The following is a 17,720-nucleotide window of genomic DNA, read 5'->3' as shown; positions in this document are numbered from 1 at the left end:
GAACACATCCAGGAAAAGATCTCGACATAACATGTCCAACCAACAGGTCTTTTATTGCTGCTTGGGACCTCTCTCTTGCCATGAGCCTCTTACTCAGACACCCCCCTTTTTTGCCTGTGATCAACTGGCTCTAACGCAGTGATCTCAACACCGGCCTGCCTCTCTCCAAGATGGCAGCCGCTTGAGACCGATCAAGAAAAATGAACCTGCAATACAGCGTTTTTCCTCAAATGAGATGCAAACCTCCCTCCCCTCTACGTATATCTCAGCTACCCCACCTTATGGAAGCCTGGTATGCCTTGTTAGGTTCCTGTAATGATACCACAGATACTCACCAGAACTCAAACAACTCAAGCCAACCTTCCTCAGACGACTGCTCAATCGCACCAGCTCATCATTTCGATGGCTCCAGGATCCGAGTCCCAGTTCCATCTACCGCTCTTCCTAAGACTATTACATGAGGTCTCCGTCAGACGCGGAGAGCACTGTGCATTTTGCAAGGCTGTGGACGACCACATGATGACCAACCTTACCCTAGCAATGGTTGCCTAGGTCAAACCAATAACCTCCCAACTGGCATCAGCCTCCAACATGACAACGACACCCGTTGCCACCAGCGACCCCCCTCCACCATCGCCCCGTTCCAGATCTGGTACCAATGCTCTCAAGCTCAAATACAGGGTACAGGGTGCGGAGAGGAAACGGTGTAAGTAGCGAGTGCGGTGTCTTTGTCTCCATGGTGTACAGAGCGAGAGGGAAGGGTGCTGTGTCTTTATTTGCAGACTGTACAGGGTGCGGAGAAGAAACAGTGTAAGTAGTAGTTGCCGTTTCTTTGTCTGCAGGCCGTACAGAGTGCAAGTAGAGAAAGGTGTAAGAAGGCAGGTGCTGTGACTAAAACATGTCTCTTTGTTTACAGTCTGTACAGAGGGCATGGAGGGGTGTTAGTAAGGACTGGATGCTATGCTTAACCTCTGTGTCTTTGTTTGCAGGCCGTACAGAGGGCGTGGAGGGGTGTTAGTAAGGAGCGGCTGCTATCATTACCCTCTCAGTGTCTTTGTTTGCAGGCCGAACAGAGGGCGTGGAGGGGTGTTAGTAAGGAGCGGATGCTATCATTAACCTCTCACTGTCCTTGTCTGCAGGCTGTACAGAGGGTGTGGAGGGGTGTTTGTAAGGAAAGGATGCATGGTTAACTGTTGTGTAGTTCCTATATTCCCAATAGGCTCTGCGCATTGGAATAGTATATCCTATATATTAGACGTAGGACTGAGGTTGACTAGGTCTCTATCGAATATACTAAACTTAATAGTGAGTGCAAGCTAGCTCAGAGGTCACTAGAAACTTTCTGACAACCGCATAAACATGACAACTTTGTTTCCCAAGAATAAGAAATATATCTCTAGAGTCACGGAAACAATAGATAAGTATTTCACTCAGTCAGTCGTGTATGCTTCGTTTCAACAGAGTTGCAGAGAAATAGAGAGATGGGCGTTTTCGATAAAAAGGGTTTATTGAACAGTCTTCTTTCTCATGCAAGAGAAGTGAACTGCTACAATCGTAATTCAGGCTGCAAAGTATAATGCGTACAGCGAGAACAATAATAAAAATACATACATAAATAACAATGACTAAAAATACTCAACTAGTGCTTTTAAAATACGCCTACCCCAATGTACCTAACCTAAGTCTAGTACGCGGGAAGAAGTAAGTATTGTGTAGCCTAGGTTTATTTTTCTTTTGTCAAAAATCTATCCAAGATTTCTCTAGGTTCTAATCAGCTCCATATCTTAGGTAGAGGGAAGGAGGTCTGGTATCTCTGTCTCGGGACTCGATTTCCCAAAACCCCGCAAGGGGAGCTTGGCAACACTGGAGCTGTATTCTCGGCAGGAGAAGGGCAGCTTCTTGATCAGTGCGTCAGCTGGAGGGTCGGCTTCCTTTGGCACTTGCTGTAGCGAGCTGCGTTGGGCAAGTAGATAGTCGAACTGCTCCGAACCACTGTGTCGTGCTAGAGCAAGTGAAGGTATATAGGAGATGTGTGGCTCACTGGTTAGAGGAGGCAGACCTGGAAGCAGAGGTCAGCCCGGGACCAGGGTTCTATTCCCGGCTCGGCGGGGTCTTGAGTCCTAAAATGTCCATGGACTCGACAATTCTCACTCCGGTGCCTACTCGATTCACGGGTTCACACTCTGCGACTCTGGGCAATAGCTTGCTTAATCTCCACAACGACCCCTCGCGGCGGGATGCCTGGCTTTCACCTTGCGGATACCCTGCTGGGGTTATCTCACAGGGGAATACCAGGACGGGTTCCCTAAGCAAGCGCTTAGAAACCACTCGTCATTTGCGCTATATAAATTCCTGTACATTTACATTTACCTTGAAGGTGTCTAGGAATGCCATAGTTTGACGTAAAGTCGGGCATAATAATGTCAGGAAAGAACCCGTAGGGAATAGTTGTTCTTTGCAAAGTACCTGAGTTCTTGGACAAATCAATATTCAAACAAGGGGAAGTTCCCTAACTGCTTAAGCCGATTTTCCAAGAAATCGTTGTGACGTTTGGTACGGGTGGAAGTAGCCATGCCTGTTTTTGGTCTGCATAAATTATGTCTAAATAAGGGTTTGATTTCTATGCCTATATTAGGGCAACATGATCTGTACCTATATAAGGGCATGAATCAGGAAAATTCACTCGGAGCCTAAAACGCCACACAACATAACCTCTGTGTCTTTGTTTAAAGGCTGTGCCGGATATGAGAAGAGAATGGTGTAAGGAGAAGAGTGCTGTGATTAAAAATTTTATATTTGTCTGCAGTCTGTATAGAGGGCTAACAGAGGTGTTAGTAAGGAGCAAATGCTATGCTATGCTATGCTATTAACCTCTCAGTGTCTTTGTTTACAGGCTGTAGAGAGGGTGTGGAGGGGTATTTGGAAGGAGCGGATGCTATCAATAACCTCTCTGTGTCTTTGTTTACAGGCTGTACAGAGGGTGTGGAAGGGTGTTTCTAAAGAGTGGATGCTATAGTTAATCTCTCTGTGTCTTTGTTTACAGGCTGTACAGAGGGTGTGGAGGGGTGTTTGTAAGGAGTGGATACTATGGTTAACCTCTCAGTGTCTTTGTTTACAGGCTGTACAGAGGGTGTGGAGAGGTGATTGTAAGGAGTGGATGCTATAGTTAACCTCTCTGTGTCTTTGTTTACAGGCCATACAGAATGCTTTGGAGGGGTGTTAGTAAGGAGCGGATGCTATGGTTAACCTCTCAATGTTTTTGTCTGCAGGCCGTACAGAAGGCGTGGAGGGGTGTTAGTAAGGAGCGGATGCTATCATTAACCTCTATACGTCTTTGTTTACAGGCTGTACAGAGGGTGTGGAGGTGTTTTTGTAAGAAGTGGATTCTATAGTTAACCTCTCTGCGTCTTTGTTTACAGGCTGTACAGAGGGTGTGGAGGGGTGTTTGTAAGGAGTGGATGCTATAGTTAACCTCCCTGCGTCTTTGTTTACAGGCTGTACAGAGGGTGTGGAGGGGTGTTTGTAACGAGTGGATGCTATTGTTAACCTCTATGCATCTTTGTTTACAGGCTGTACAGAGGGTGTGGAGGGGTGTTTGTAAGGAGTGGATGCTATAATTTACCTCTCTGTGTCTTTGTTTACAGGGTGTACAGAGGGTGTGGAGGGGTGATTGTAAGGAGTGGATGCTATAGTTTACCTCTCTGTGTCTTTGTTTACAGGGTGTACAGAGGGTGTGAAGGGGTGTTTGTACAGAGTGGATGCTATCATTAATCTCTCAGTGTCTTTGTCTGCAGGCTGTATAGAGGAAGTGGAGGGGTGTTAGTAAGGAGCGGATGCTATGGTTAACCTCTCAATGTTTTTGTCTGCAGGCCGTACAGAAGGCGTGGAGGGGTGTTAGTAAGGAGCGGATGCTATCATTAACCTCTATACGTCTTTGTTTACAGGCTGTACAGAGGGTGTGGAGGTGTTTTTGTAAGAAGTGGATTCTATAGTTAACCTCTCTGCGTCTTTGTTTACAGGCTGTACAGAGGGTGTGGAGGGGTGTTAGTAAGGAGCGGATTCTATGGTTAACCTCTCAGTGTCTTTGTTTACAGGCTGTACAGAGGGTGTGGAGGGGTGATTGTAAAGAGTGGATGCTATAGTTAACCTCTCTGTGTCTTTGTTTACTGGCTTTACGGAGGGTGTGGAGGGGTGTTAGTTAGGAGCGGATGCTATCATTAACCTCTATATGTCTTTGCTTACAGGCTGTACAGAGGGTGTGGAGGGCTGATTGTAAGGAGTGGATGCTATAGTTTACCTCTCTGTGTCTTTGTTTACAGGCTGTACAGAGGGTGTGGAGGGGTGCTTGTAAGGAGCGGATACTATGGTTAACTTCTCAGTGTCTTTGTTTACTGGCTGTACAGAGGGTGTGGAGGGGTGATTATAAGGAGCGGATGATATGGTTAACCTCTCAGTGTCTTTGTTTACTGGGTGTACAGAGGGTGTGGAGGGGTGTTAGTAAGGAGCGGATGCTATAGTTAACCTCTCTGCGTTTTTGTTTACAGGCTGTACAGAGGGCGTGGAGGGGTGTTTGTAAGGAGTGGATGCTATAGTTAACCTCTCTGAGTCTTTGTTTACAGGCTGTACAGAGGGTGTGGAGGGGTGTTAGTAAGGAGTGGATGATATGGTTAACCTCATTGTCTTTGTTTACAGGCTGTACAGAGGGCGTGGAGGGGTGTTAGTAAGGAGCGGATGCTATCATTAACCTCTCTGCATCTTTGTTTACAGGCTGTACAGAGGGTGTGGAGGGGTGTTTGTAAGGAGTGGATGCTATAGTTAACCTCTCTGCGTCTTTGTTTACAGGCTGTACAGAGGGTGTGGAGGGGTGTTTGTAAGGAGTGGATGCTATAGTTAACCTCTATGCATCTTTGTTTACAGGCTGTACAGAGGGTGTGGAGGGGTGTTTGTAAGGAGTGGATGCTATAGTTAACCTCTCTGCGTCTTTGTTTACAGGCTGTACAGAGGGTGTGGAGGGGTGTTTGTAAGGAGTGGATGCTATAGTTAACCTCTACGCATCTTTGTTTACAGGCTGTACAGAGGGTGTGGAGGGGTGTTTGTAAAGAGTGGATGCTATAGTTAATCTCTCTGTGTCTTCGTTTACAGGCTGTACAGAGGGTGTGGAGGGGTGTTAGTAAGGAGTGGATGATATGGTTAACCTCATTGTCTTTGTTTACAGGCTGTACAGAGGACGTGGAGGGGTCTTAGTAAGGAGCGGATGCTATCATTAACCTCTCTGCATCTTTGTTTACAGGCTGTACAGAGGGTGTGGAGGGGTGTTTGTAAGGAGTGGATGCTATAGTTAACCTCTCTGCGTCTTTGTTTACAGGCTGTACAGAGGGTGTGGAGGGTTGTTTGTAAGGAGTGGATGCTATAGTTAACCTGTGGAAAAGTAAATTTTGCCATGTTCTGTGTCCCTACGTGTCCCCCATCTTATGTTATGTGTGCATGATTAATATGCATATGTATCCCCCATGTTTGATTAAAGACGCAATTACAGTTGTGTCCATCCCTAGTATGCCAGTTTCCAGTTCTCGTGAAAGCTACGAGTATTAGGCCTATGTAAAGTTACGTTGCCACGTTTCCCAGTGTGCACGCTATTTCATTGTAAAGTCCCCGTTTCTAGGCCTCAAAAGGGCCCGGACACCAGATTCAGCTCCTGTCTCCTGAGCCCTCGCTGAGGAGCGATACAGCCCCCACCTGTGTTCCTGACCCTTCACTTACTTCCTGCCTCACAGTGCCCGGTTCAGCCTGGCTCTGCCTACGAGTCTGCCAAGAGTATGTTATGATTCTAGTTATCAGTCCAGCCCTCCTTCTCTGCATTCCTAAACTACTGAATCGCATCAATAGTTTCCGTCACAGTCTAGCCTTTACATCTCCATGTAAGAGAAATACTGTATTAATGGTCATTTAATATTCTTCATCACGCACTACATGTAGAATAATGCATGCACCAGTCTTAGAGTCTGTTAGCCTTTACCCCGATACCTTTTAGTTTATATCAACATGTTCTCTAAACATCAGATACTAGATAATGTTTAGGTACATGTTGCCCTGACTCTCCAGACTTCAGTCTCTGCTCCTAGCGCAGAAGTCATAGCCCCCAGCTTCTCCTAGTAACACGTCATTGTCAGTTTGCGCGCACCATTAGGTTAGAGGTCCCGGCTCCTTAGGTAGCCCCCTCCATGTTTCCGCCCCATTTATGACATATTCCGTTACGTTTTCATCACATGTCTATGTATACGCCTCCTGTTACACCTCTTTTCACCCTTATCTTTAGCGACTGCTATTGACCACCCCCACTGCTCCGCCTATTGTATGTATTGCAATTGCAACTGTTTTAGTATATATGCTTGTGTACTGTTATTTAAGTTAGCGCGCTCATCCCAGATCCAGCCCCGGCAGCTGCCGGGCTCTGCCATCCCATTCCTGTGCAGGTTGTCCTGTTCCTGTCCTTTATGCTGTATTAAACCTGCAAACTCCTACTACCTCGAATCTTGACTCTTATTTATTGAGCTATCTGTTATTACTATGTCCAGTAAAACCTAGATCCGGTATTATTTATTTATATACCACATAATGGCGCCCGAACAGGGACTTGCCCTTTCGCCATGCGCCGGTGAAGCCACGCCGGCCCCCTGACCCTCTGCAGCCGTGACGGAACCATACCGTGCACGTGCAGATATTTCTGCTTCAAGTATCCCTCAGGCCCACGGAGGAGACGGAGGTTGCGGTCCAGCATCCAGACGAGGCGGTGGAGGAACGCGGCGAGTCCCGACCAGAGCCCAAGCCGAGAGTCCAAGGTCCGAGGTATCCGGAGGCCCACCCGTAACAGAAGTCCGAAGTTCGTCCGTCCGGCGTCGAAGCAGTCCAGTCCAGTCCGAGGCCTTCCGTTCTTGCTGCCCGGTGAGTACCGTTGCTGGGGAGTATCTAGACAGGGTCAATCTAATTGTCTCTGGTCCGTGGGGTTTGGTGGTACACAGATCCCAAAACGAAGTGTCCACTCCGGTGGATGCGGGTCCTGACGTGTCTCTTTATGAGACCGGTAAGTTTCGTACTGTTTTAGCAGTGCATCTAGTTTCTGTTCTAGTCAGTTCTGTTCTCGAGAAAATCATGTATTCTGTTTTCCGTATTCCAGGTAGTATTCTGTTCGAACTGTTATTTTAAATGTTCTTCATGTATTTTAATGTCGTGGTATGAGAGTGGTGTAATTATCGTGTTCATTGTGTATTGTATTGTGTCTAGATTACAGTCCAGTCATGCCGTGGTTTTCCAAACTACGTCAGTTAAGAACTAGAAAAGGTCTGTTAGAAGAAGCAGTTCCTGTCCCGCCTAGGGACAGTCCAGGTCATTTTATGTATCAGAAGCATGGCATAAGTGCCATATTATATCTAGATTTATGGGTAGAGTATACCAAACAGTTAGAAGAAAAGTATAGATGGCCCGTATCGGGTACATGGGATGCCGAGTGCATCATGCGAGTAGAAGAAGCATTATGGAAAAAGAAAGCCAGACAGTCACAGAAAGATGCCATCGAGTTATGGCGCAAAGAATCTCATAAAAGAACCGAAAAAGAAATCAGAAAGTCAGAATTAAGTAGAGAATCCTTAGAACGAGCCCACGAAAGGGAATTAATCGAGATAGGTGAACGAGTCAAAACCGAACAGTCAGATAGACAGAGGCATGCCCTTATTAAGGGTATGTATCCTCTTCTTGCCGAGGGCTTGCCAAAAGCGACCCCGGAGGCATCCAGTAATTTTCCGCCACCATTAGTTCCGACCAAGCTACGTCACAAACCGACCGCAGCTGATATTTTCATCTCGTCCTACTTGGACGACACGGTTCCAGAATATGCAAATCCCGTTCCGCCAGTCCCTGTAAATAATGTAAATCCTGCTCCTCCAGACACCGGAGTACCTGCTACGGTACCCCCGGTCCTGCCTACATTACAATTTCCCACTCTGCCAGCACGAAGAGTATCAGTCGACGATTCCAGTTTAGGGGCCGCAGGAGGAGGTCCTCCTGGTACCCCGCCACCACACCAACGTTTAACGTTAGTCGAGTTACATGAGTGTGCGTTACAGCGTACGCCCAAATATAAGTCCGTTGCAGATATCCGACGAGCTCTTACTGAATGCCGCTATGATCCAGTTGCAGGTGATGATAGTACAGTTATATATTCCATCCGTGTAAGACGGGTGACCGGGTATTTGGACACCCTACCGAATATGAAAGAAGATCTAGACAGAATATATCGTTTCATCCGTACAGGGGATGGTCCAGAAAGTATTGGCGAAGCCATGTCTCAAAGGAAAGCTGAGATCCAGCTCATGCTATTAAAGTTTCTGATTAATTGTTTAATAAGGGAACAAGATTATCCGACCAAAGATCCGGCCGAAATGAGAATCCTGACAAGGTGGAGTGATAATATAGCCGAGGGTAAGCACAGAACCATCAGTAGTATAGAGAGTATGTACAAGAGAATTCGTAAGGAAATAATAAAGTTACACGAACAACGTAAAGCAGCACAAGTAAGCGAGAAAGAAAATGACTCTTCTACTGAAGAGGTAGAGGACGAGAATCCCGTCAGAATAGCGTATGTAGGAAAATCTAGATTTCCAGACCGCCATTTACGCCTAGAACACAAGTCAGTTTTTCATCACCCAGCACCAGAACAAGGTTCTCTAGAACAAGTATTTCAAGCTACCGATCATATTCTGAAATCACGAATCGGTTATAGTGAGTTAAGTACTATGCATGAACAAGAATTAGCTCGATCAACAGTCCGATGGATTACTGATTCTACCACTTTTCCAGACGAAATAGTGGCACACATGTTTCTGAAATTGCCCCCAGCCGAGCAGCGACTGGTGGGTATGTATATGATCCAGCACCTCATTACTCTGTATGAGGGTCAACATTCTGATCCAGGTCCGTTACACGATGTCCTGAACGAGTTACTCCAGTATAGATGGAAAGGTTTAGGTACCGATTTAATTAGTGTCATTCTAGAACAGCGCCACAAATATAGAACGTTTTTGAACCCGCATTTTGTTCATGTCTCACCCCCAGAAAGTAAACCGTTTTACATAGACAGACAGAATCCATTACGAGAAGTACACCCAGTCAGGACAACAGATGGTGAAATGCAACGAGTGTTTGTTTACACTCCGATTACAAAGATGGAACTCTTAGAGATGAAGAAATTAATTCCTTGTCACGACAAAGATCCAGCAGGGTTCCACCGAGAATTAAAAGACATGCTCCGTATGGGAGAATACACGTATCCAGATATTATTAAAATGCTAAAGGTCCTGTTGCCCGCAGGGGTATACGAGAAACTCAAGGAAAAAGAATGGGAGGTGGGAGAGAAAAAGATCGATTGGGCAGTTTTAGAAGCTGAAGATAAGATACGAGTACCAGGTACCGGTCTTGGAGAGAAATGTAAAGAATTACCAGAACTGTTAATACAAGTTTTGCCCAGATTATTAGCAACTAAAAAGGAAGACTGGGATGCAATCTCAGCCTGTAAACAGAAACAAGATGAAGATACTAGTGATTTTTATTCTAGATTTAAGAAATGCTTTATTATAAACAGTGGCCTCAAGACGAGTAGCGAGTCGTACCCTCATCTTTTTGTTACTAAATTAGTCGAGAATTCAAGTCCACAAGTTAAGAATCGAGTTTTGAAAGTCGAAAGTACATGGCAAGCTAGTACCCCGTCCCAGATGTTACAGATGCTCCAGTACCACCAGAATAGAATCAGAGAAGAGCAAGATCACGAGAGAAAACGTATGAAAGACACGAAAATGAAAGTACTAGTTGCACAATCTGTTCCTCAGGACGGTCAGAAGAGGGATCCGACTCAAGCCAGTCATCCTGCAGCTCCCGTTAAAGGGACATGCAATTATTGTAAACAGCCAGGTCATTTCATAAACGAGTGTGCAGTTCTGAAACACAATATAGCTACTGGTAAAACTAAAGAAAGACCACGTCCGCCTAGACAAGAACAAGTTTCACAGACTTCTCAGCCACAGAATGCACAACAGACAGTTCCAGCACCGCAGCCTATTGCTGCAACACAGCATGTTACACAGCAGATGTACCAGTATGCTCAGTCAGAGTATCCAGAGTATCAACAGTATTCATGAAACAGCCTAGAGAGGGAGGTAGGCTTGCCTCTCATCGAGATTCCTGTAGATCAAGAAGGTCCCTATGTTCATAGTCAGGTACTAGGGAAAGACAGAAAGTTTCTGATTGATACAGGGGCAAGTAGGACGACCATTAGTCACGCCGAAGTTCCAGGGGCTCCGCTCTCAGGCTCTAGAAATGTTTCCCTTGGATTTTCAGGAAAGCCTATTGTAAACGAGATATCTAAGCCAGTTACTCTAGAAGTAGGTCCATTGTCCCGCACTACTGATCTGTTACTTACGAAGTCATGTCCAGAAAATCTGTTAGGTATTAAAACACTGAAAGAATTAGGTGCAGTCATATGTTGTTCCCCAGAGGGAATACGATTGTTTTTACGTGACTTCAAGGGTCACTATGTATTACGAGATTTTGATCCGAGATTGTCTAATGTTCCGCAGCATCTATGGGCGCAAGGTCCAACTGATGTAGGTTATATGCAAATCACACCCCATCGTGTGACTCTCAAACCAGGTGTAGTCCTACCACGAATCAGACAGTACAGATTACCACCTGAGGCTGTAGCAGCCTTATCCAAAATTATTGACGAGCTCATGGCTCAAGGAGTAGTTGTAGAAACTGACTTCAATGTATGTAATTCTCCGATCATTCCAGTCATGAAACGTACTGATCCAAATGCACCCCCAGTATATCGATTAGTGATTGACCTTCGAGAACTCAATAAATGTATTATTCCCCAGTATCCAGTTGTTCCAGATATTTCTTCCCTATTGACAGCCATTGACTCTGAGGCAACATTTTTTACAGTCATAGACCTCAAGAACGCGTTTTTCAGTGTCCCCATTCATCCAGACAGCCAGTTTCTTTTCGGATTTTGTTTAAATGGAAGGAGCTATATGTTCACACGAGCTCCTCAAGGTTTCACAGAAAGTCCTAGTATTTATAGTCAAGCACTTAAGAGACAACTAGACAACATTCACATGCCAAAAGACACTGTCCTGCTCCAGTATGTCGATGATCTACTGATCACAGCCCGTTCTGAACGTGCTTGCGAGCGAGCATCACTTACAGTCTTGTATTTCCTTGCCGAGATGGGGCACAAGGTGTCCCCTTCGAAGCTTCAATTCTGTGTACAGCAAGTGATCTACTTAGGCCACTTACTGTCCAAGTGGGGTAGGCAGTTGACACCAGACCGTATCCAGTTAATAGCGAGTCTTCCTCAACCCAAGACACAGAAGGAGGTACGTGCTTTTATCGGCCTTACTTCTTATTGCAGACAATGGATTCCTCAGTATGCATTTCTAGCTAAGCCACTGATACAGTTAACGACACAGGAGGCAGCCGTATCGACTGTCCTCCCTTGGACATCTGAACATACACTTAGTTTCAATGAGTTAAAGAAAGCTTTATGCCAAGCTCCAGTTCTAGCTACACCGAACTACAGTAAGCCTTTTACACTTTTCGTCACAGAACGCGAAGGTACAGCATTATCTGTTCTTACACAAGATCAAGCAGGACAATACAAGCCCTGTGCTTATTTTTCGAGCACACTAGATCCTGTAGCCCAGGCTCTGCCTGCGTGCCTCAAGTCAGTTGCAGCCACAGCACTAGCTATCAGACAAAGTGATTCCATAGTATTAGGACATTCCTTGACAGTACAAGTTCCACACTCCGTGGAAGTTCTTTTAAACCGAACACAGACTCAGCACTTGACAATTGCACGTTTAACAGGTTATGAATTGACACTGTTCCAGCCACACATAGAAATCAGACGCTGCAACGTTCTAAATCCTGCTACACTGTTACCGTCAGTTAATTCGAATCCTGCCACACACGACTGTGTGGAAGTAGTTAATATTATGACTAAGCCAAGACAAGATCTGACAGACATCCCATTACCAGATCCCGACCTGACACTTTATGTGGATGGTTCATGTATGAGAACAAGTACAGGAGAACTAGTAGCCGCGTATGCAGTGACTACTGACACTGAAGTTATAGAAACACACCGTATTGACACCCTGTCTGCTCAAGCAGCAGAGCTAGTTGCTCTGACACAAGCCTGCATACACGCCAAGAACCTGAAAGTTAATGTTTATACAGATTCACGCTACGCATTCGGAGTTGTACACGACTTCGGAGTGCTCTGGCAGGAGAGAGGTTTCATGACTTCTCATGGAACCAAGATTCAGCATGGTCTCCTTATTCAAGCTCTGTTAGATGCCATACATTTACCGACAGCTATCGCTATCATGAAATGCAAAGCACATACGAAAGTTACTGACATTATTTCCCAAGGTAATGATCTAGCAGATCGCACAGCCAAGCTTACAGCACAGACTCCAGACATTTCAGTTAATCCGACACAGACACCTACTCCAGATTCAACTACCTGTATGACAGTTAAGGACCCTACTCAAGATGTCATAGATATCCAGTTACATGCTACCCCCGATGAAATCAAGAAATGGTCCGAACAAGGAGGGGTCCAGACAGATCAGGGATGGGTAACGAAGGGTAGAGCCACATGGTTTCTCCCCGACTCTATGGTTCAAGTCATTATCAATACCGCACATAGTCCAGCACATTTAGGAGAAAAAGCTATGTTAGACAGTATCCAGAACATTTGGTTCAATAAACATTTACGAGCTGCAGCCAAGCAGAAAGTCCGTACCTGTATGATATGTTGCCAGTTTAATCCAGGTAAAAGTGTCCCGGTGGAACAAGGTGGATTCCAGCCCCCTGACCACCCTTTTGAAGTCCTCCAGATGGATAATATTCAGATGGAGCGATGTCGAGGTTTCAAGTATGTCCTTGTAGTGGTATGTGCTTTATCCAGGTGGACAGAGGCATATCCAGTTCCAGATTACACAGCCACGACCACTGCCAAGCAGTTGGTTCGTGAATTCTTCCCCCGCTACGGACTCCCTAGAGTCGTATATTCTGATAACGGCCAGCCATTCTCATCCGAGCTCATGAAACATGTTTCCCTTTTGTTAGGGTACCAGTGGAAGTTCCATTGTGTACGCCATCCTGAAGCAGCCGGTCTCGTAGAGAGACATAATCAGACCCTGAAAATCCGTATTGCCAAAATATGTAAAGAGAAAGGTGTAGACTGGCTAGTAGCTCTGCCAGTCGCTTTGTTTTATATGCGCATGGTCGCACATTCCAGATCAGGTCTGTCCCCGTATGAGGTCGTATTCGGCCGCCCCCCTAATATGTGGGGTACACCTAGACCCCGAAGTATTACCGATGTTTCAAGTAATATGCTGACAGATTACCTAGCTTCCTTGATGTCTGCCCTACACTCTTGTCGTTCACAGGTTGCCGCCGCATTTCCAGACAATACCGAGGTGGCACCGCATGAGATCGTTCCCGGAAATCTGGTTCTTGTCCGGAATTTTGATCGTTCAAGTCCGCTGGAGCCCCGCTGGAAGGAGCCCAAACAGGTCCTCCTGGCCACCCGTACTGCCGTCAAGCTGGAAGGCAGGAAGGGCTGGGTCCACCTGTCTCATGTGAAAAGATTTTACGGACTAAAGACTGTTTTAAAGAACATTTCCGAGGATTTTAAAGACTGCCAAAGTACTATTCTTAAGGACTGTCCCGCAAAAGACAATGATACTAAACCCTCCCTGTTAGAGAAAACTCCGCAACAGGAGTATAAGCTAAAATTAAGGTCTAGTAAAATAAGTCAGCCAGTTTGATTGTCTAAGTCCTCCCCTAGGTGAAACGGTTAGACCGGTTTCTGACATGTATTAAATAGACCCCCATAGTGAGAGAGTTAGTCAAAACTCAATCCGATGTATCGTTTTTCTAAGTTTCATATTGTTTTTCAGCCTTATGACTACCTGCACAGGTTATGCATTTTATTTGTGTTTTCCAGTTTCTCATGTAAATAAGTCTTCTATTGTTACAGTAGAGCACACGTTTAGTGATCTGCCTCCTCATGAACTATCTTATCGTCTTGCTATGCGTAATAATTCCTTTATCCGCATGTTACATTATTCACACCAGACCAGCAATGCCACTAATTGTTGGGTGTGTGGTCGACTCCCCCCTTTCCAGACACCGAAGGGAGTTCTGCCACTCTTTCCTTATCCATTTTCACATAATGGTTCGTGTGGAGCATGGTCCACGTTAACGTCATCCTCAACAGATATGTCTTTTCTTAACAGGTCTTCCCCACAGAACAGGGTTAGATCTAGAGAATGAAGTTTATAATTTAGGTAATTATTCTTCGAATTTCATGGTCCTGAATGTTCAGTCTGATACTACTCCAGACTTACCTGCTATGTCAGTATTACCAGTCAAAGGCGAATTATGTGTCCGAAAGAATGGTTCCGTACATGTAGGACATAGTGATTGTACTACTATTGTCAAGTATAGTGACAGTAGGAAATCTATTTTTAAAGCTTCACGTCATTCTTATTTTGTTTGTGGTCAGACCGCATATGTTCGTCTGCCCCTCGATTGGGAGGGAACCTGTTACATTGCCTTCCTACTGCCACCAGTTTTTCTAGCCCCACCTGACTATCATAGGAATTCCCACCTAGTACATACAAGACACAAAAGAGACCTCCCGATTGTCGATTATACTGAAACTGCTCTAGAACAATATATAGATATCAATAAAGGTGTCTTTCCTTATTTAGGTACTGTTGTGAATAGTAAACTGATACGTAGATTAACGAGAACCCTTGAAGCAGTAGTGATTGAGACTACTTCTGCTCTAGGTAACTTAACCGAAGAGCAATCCTTTATGAGAATTGTCGTGCTCCAGAATCGTCTCGTCCTTGACGTCATACTGGCCGATAGGGGCGGGGCATGTAGAGTCATCGGATCTAGTTGCTGCATTTTCATTCCTAATAACGCACCGTCTGTTTATTCAGCTATAACCAGACTCCATAAAATTGCCCATATGTTACACCAAGATCCAGGCACCTGGACATGGTCCGGTTGGTTCTGGAATATAATTTCCGCCTGGGGATGGAAAGTATTGTCATTTCTGGGTATTGCAGTAGCGATCATATTCAGTTGCTGCCTCTGTTTACAATGTGGCCCTGCGATTTGTGGCATTTGCGCTTCCTCTTGTATTCCTAGTCCCAAGTCCCGTTCTAAATCCCGTTCCAAGAAAATTCGAGACGAGCAAATGATACTGTATGAAATGATAGATGGTATCATGAATATTGATGTTTCCTGATGGAAACGTAGTGGCAAGGAGGGAATGTGGAAAAGTAAATTTTGCCATGTTCTGTGTCCCTACGTGTCCCCCATCTTATGTTATGTGTGCATGATTAATATGCATATGTATCCCCCATGTTTGATTAAAGACGCAATTACAGTTGTGTCCATCCCTAGTATGCCAGTTTCCAGTTCTCGTGAAAGCTACGAGTATTAGGCCTATGTAAAGTTACGTTGCCACGTTTCCCAGTGTGCACGTTATTTCATTGTAAAGTCCCCGTTTCTAGGCCTCAAAAGGGCCCGGACACCAGATTCAGCTCCTGTCTCCTGAGCCCTCGCTGAGGAGCGATACAGCCCCCACCTGTGTTCCTGACCCTTCACTTACTTCCTGCCTCACAGTGCCCGGTTCAGCCTGGCTCTGCCTACGAGTCTGCCAAGAGTATGTTATGATTCTAGTTATCAGTCCAGCCCTCCTTCTCTGCATTCCTAAACTACTGAATCGCATCAATAGTTTCCGTCACAGCCTTTACGTCTCCATGTAAGAGAAATACTGTATTAATGGTCATTTAATATTCTTCATCACGCACTACATGTAGAATAATGCATGCACCAGTCTTAGAGTCTGTTAGCCTTTACCCCGATACCTTTTAGTTTATATCAACATGTTCTCTAAACATCAGATACTAGATAATGTTTAGGTACATGTTGCCCTGACTCTCCAGACTTCAGTCTCTGCTCCTAGCGCAGAAGTCATAGCCCCCAGCTTCTCCTAGTAACACGTCATTGTCAGTTTGCGCGCACCATTAGGTTAGAGGTCCCGGCTCCTTAGGTAGCCCCCTCCATGTTTCCGCCCCATTTATGACATATTCCGTTACGTTTTCATCACATGTCTATGTATACGCCTCCTGTTACACCTCTTTTCACCCTTATCTTTCGCGACTGCTATTGACCACCCCCACTGCTCCGCCTATTGTATGTATTGCAATTGCAACTGTTTTAGTATATATGCTTGTGTACTGTTATTTAAGTTAGCGCGCTCATCCCAGATCCAGCCCCGGCAGCTGCCGGGCTCTGCCATCCCATTCCTGTGCAGGTTGTCCTGTTCCTGTCCTTTATGCTGTATTAAACCTGCAAACTCCTACTACCTCGAATCTTGACTCTTATTTATTGAGCTATCTGTTATTACTATGTCCAGTAAAACCTAGATCCGGTATTATTTATTTATATACCACAAACCTCTATGCATCTTTGTTTACAGGCTGTACAGAGGGTGTGGAGGGGTGTTTGTAAAGAGTGGATGCTATAGTTAATCTCTCTGTGTCTTTGATTACAGGCTGTACAGAGGGTGTGGAGGGGTGTTTGTAAGGAGTGGATACTATGGTTAACCTCTCAGTGTCTTTGTTTACAGGCTGTACAGTGGGTGTGGAGGGGTGATTGTAAGGAGTGGATGCTATAGTGAACCTCTCTGTGTCTGTGTTTACAGGCCATACAGAATGCTTTGGAGGGGTGTTAGTAAGGAGCGGATGCTATGGTTAACCTCTCAATGTCTTTGTCTGCAGGCCGTACAGAAGGCGTGGAGGGGTGTTAGTAAGGAGCGGATACTATCATTAACCTCAATACGTCTTTGTTTACAGGTTGTATAGAGGGTGTGGAGGGGTGATTGTAAGAAGTGGATGCTATAGTTAACCTCTCAGTGTCTTTGTCTGCAGGCTGTACAAAGGGTGTGGAAGGGTGTTAGTAAGGAGCGGATGCTATGGTTAACCTCTCAGTGTCTTTGTGTACAGGCTGTACAGTGGGTGTGGAGGGGTGATTGTAAGGAGTGGATGCTATCATTAACGCCTCAGTGTCTTTATTTACAGGCTGTACAGAGGGCATGGAGGGGTGTTAGTAAGGAGTGGATGCTATAGTTAATCTCTCTGCGTCTTTGTTTAAAGGCTGTACAGAGGGTGTGGAGGGGTGATTGTAAGGAGTGGATGCTATAGTTTACCTCTCTGTGTCTTTGTTTACAGGGTGTACAGAGGGTGTGGAGGGGTGTTTGTAAAGAGTGGATGCTATCATTAATCTCTCAGTGTCTTTGTTTGCAGGCTGCATAGAGGAAGTGGAGGGGTGTTAGTAAGGAGCGGATGCTATGGTTTACCTCTCAATGTTTTTGTTTGCAGGCCGTACAGAAGGCATAGAGGGGTGTTAGTTAGGAGCGGATGCTATCATTAACCTCTATACGTCTTTGTTTGCAGGTTGTACAGAGGGTGTTGAGGGGTGATTGTAAGGAGTGGATGCTACAGGTAACCTCTATGTGTTTTTGTCTGCTGCCCATACAGAGGGCATGGAGGGGTGTTAGTAAGGAGTGGATGCTA

At 45.4% G+C, this 17,720-nt stretch overlaps 1 protein-coding gene across 4 annotated transcripts in view; it reads left to right on the top strand.

Annotated features, from left to right (window-relative positions):
• LOC144767080 (transmembrane protein 176B-like) overlaps positions 1-17,720 on the top strand; it is a 163,164-nt gene that overhangs the window by 121,010 nt on the left and 24,434 nt on the right. The window lies entirely within an intron of this gene.

Source organism: Lissotriton helveticus, chromosome 1_1, assembly GCF_964261635.1.
Source record: "Lissotriton helveticus chromosome 1_1, aLisHel1.1, whole genome shotgun sequence".
Taxonomy (NCBI): domain Eukaryota; kingdom Metazoa; phylum Chordata; class Amphibia; order Caudata; family Salamandridae; genus Lissotriton; species Lissotriton helveticus.
The sequence above is the reverse complement of the archived record's forward strand: the minus strand, read 5'-3'. Positions and strand labels throughout refer to the sequence as shown.